Source organism: Apium graveolens, chromosome 6 (assembly GCF_009905375.1).
Source record: "Apium graveolens cultivar Ventura chromosome 6, ASM990537v1, whole genome shotgun sequence".
NCBI classification, from domain to species: domain Eukaryota; kingdom Viridiplantae; phylum Streptophyta; class Magnoliopsida; order Apiales; family Apiaceae; genus Apium; species Apium graveolens.
In genome coordinates, this window is record NC_133652.1 from 170,186,157 (window position 1) to 170,188,816 (window position 2,660).

The following is a 2,660-nucleotide window of genomic DNA, read 5'->3' on the forward strand; positions in this document are numbered from 1 at the left end:
TTGGATCTTCAGTTTTGGTGGTAACTTTTGCTGCAAAACAGCGCTGCATTCTTCTGTGAGAGCAACGGTTTCAAGGTCATCCAGTTTCACCTTCCTTGAAAGAATAGTCTTCATAAACTTCGCATAACTAGGAATTTGTTCTAGAGCCTCAGCGAAAGGTATATTGATGTGAAGTTTCTTGAACACCTCCAGAAACTTCCCGAACTGTCTATCCAGCTTTTGTTGCTGCAATCTCTTAGGAAAAGGTGGTGGAGGATAGAGCGTTTCTCCCCTATATTAGCCTCAGGCAGAGTGTGTTCAACAGTAGTCTTCCTTGGTTCCGCCACTTTCTCCTTTGCTTAGATTTTTCATCTCTAACTTCAGCTTCGACTTCTTTTGCCTTTTCAGCATCAGCTACTTTTCCAGACCTTAAGGTAATAGCCTTGACTTGCTCTTTAGCTTCCTTCCTGCCTGGTACTTCCGTGTCACTGGGAAGAGTGCCAGGTTGACGATTGAGCACTGCATTGGCTAATTGACCGATTTGATTTTCCAAGGTCTTGATAGAAACCGCCTGACTCTTGCACAACAGCTTAAGTTCCTCAAAATCAGCACTAGTAGGTGCAGCTGCACTTCCCTGTTGAGGATATGATTGCCTTGTAGCGTACTGCTGTGGTTGCTGGAATCCAGGTGGGTTAAACTGTTTACTCACTCCTTGCTGATATGGTGGCTGAATAGCATTCTGATTATTCCCCCAGCTGAAATTTGGATGATTTCTGTTGTTAGGATGATAGGTTGCTGGCACAGGCTGCTGTTGTCGCTGATAATTATTCACATACTGAACAGATTCGTTGACAAGAGAACACTGATCCGTAGCATGAGAACCTGCACAAAGCTCACAAACCATAGCTATTTGATTAACTCCATACGTAGCCAAAGAATCAACCTTCATTGATAGCGCTTGGAGCTGGGCTGCAATAGCGGTGGCTGCATCAACTTCCAGAATTCCTGCTACCTTGCCTGACGTCATCCTCTGAGTTGGGTTTTGATGCTCATTTGCAGCCATCGTCTCGATAAGATTAAACGCCTCAGTATAGCTTTTAGCCCATAAGGCGCCTCCAGCTGCTGCATCGAGCATGGGCCGAGATTGGGCCCCCAAACCATTATAAAAACCAGTGATTACCATCCAATCCGGCATTCCATGATGTGGACATTTTCTCAACATTTCCTTGTAGCGTTCCCAAGCCTCGCATATAGATTCTGTAGGTTGCTGCGCAAACTGAGTAAGAGCACTCCTCATAGCAGCAGTCTTTGCCATTGGATAAAACTTCACCAGAAACTTTTGCGCAAGATCTTGCCACGTAGTGATGGACCCAGCTGGTTCAGAATGTAACCAGTCTTTAGCCTTATCCCTCAGTGAGAATGGGAAAAGCCTCAACTTGATAGCCTCATCAGTCATGCCATTATACTTAAAAGTGCTACAGATCTCGACAAAATTCCTTATGTGCATGTTGGGGTCTTCAGTTGCCGCTCCTCCAAAAGAAACAGAATTCTGCACTATCTGAATAGTGCCCAGCTTGATTTTAAAGGTGTTAGCTTGAATAGCCGGATGAAGGATGCTTGACTGAATGTCATCAATTTTAGGCCGAGAAAAATCCATAAGAGCTGGATCAGCTTGAACAATACGATCTCCCATGTTTACTGGTTCTTTCTGCTCAGTTCCTGAATCCGAATCCTCAAAATCTAACTTCTCCGGAGTATCAATAATTTCGTCTTTTCCTTCAGCTGTATCTAAGGTCCTCTTGCGAGCACGAGAACGAGTTTGCATAAACGCTTGCTAAAGTACCTGAAACACAACCGAAAAGAGTAATTAACTACTACGTCCTAATCACTGAGTCCTAATGACCAATGATGGTAAGTACATAAACTAAACAAATACGCCGAGTCCCCGGCAGCGGCGCCAAAAACTTGTTAGGGCGAAATCACGCACTAATATTCACGCAAGTATACGCGTTCCCAAGTAATATAGAATACTTTCTAGTTCGTTCCCTCAGAGACTCAGACTAAGTTATTGTCTAATTAAACTCACTCACCAATGTATGATTACTTCTCAATGTTAAGATAACACTTAAAATTGTTGATTAAATATTAACTATAATTAACTACTTAATTAACCACTTAACTAACACTTCAATTTATCAATAATAAAACACTCATGAGATCACAACTTCATTTACTTCCTTCTATAGCCATAGTTATTACCTTTAACATGTGACAGTGATGATATTAATCGAATAACACGAAACTGATAAAAGCCAACTTTCATTGTACTAATACCATTCTACCAAACATCCACAATCAAGATAGAAGTTGAATAGTCATCAATTATGTTGAGTTCCTATATGTCTACAGAAATTGACAACACAACGATTTAAGCACAAGTTATTCCTTTTGATTACATAGGGCAAATAAAACTGTTAGAGTTACCCACTAATCATGCACAATGTACATGAACCTATGCTAGCATGGCAAGTTCTAAATCTCAAGATCCACCGTCGCTTCACAAGAGATTAACACCCTATCTTATGTGTTCGCGACACACATAAGACGAATACGCACAACCAATACTAGATATCATGCAATCATTGTTAGGGCGAAATCACGCACTAATATTCACGCAAGTA

At 41.5% G+C, this 2,660-nt stretch overlaps 1 non-coding gene across 1 annotated transcript; it reads left to right on the forward strand.

The window, feature by feature from the left end:
- The first annotated feature begins 1,172 nt into the window (after window positions 1-1,172).
- Window positions 1,173-1,279, forward strand: LOC141669641 (small nucleolar RNA R71). Its single transcript, XR_012553909.1, has one exon. It is a non-coding gene; the product is annotated as a small nucleolar RNA R71 (small nucleolar RNA).
- The last annotated feature ends 1,381 nt before the right edge of the window (window positions 1,280-2,660 follow it).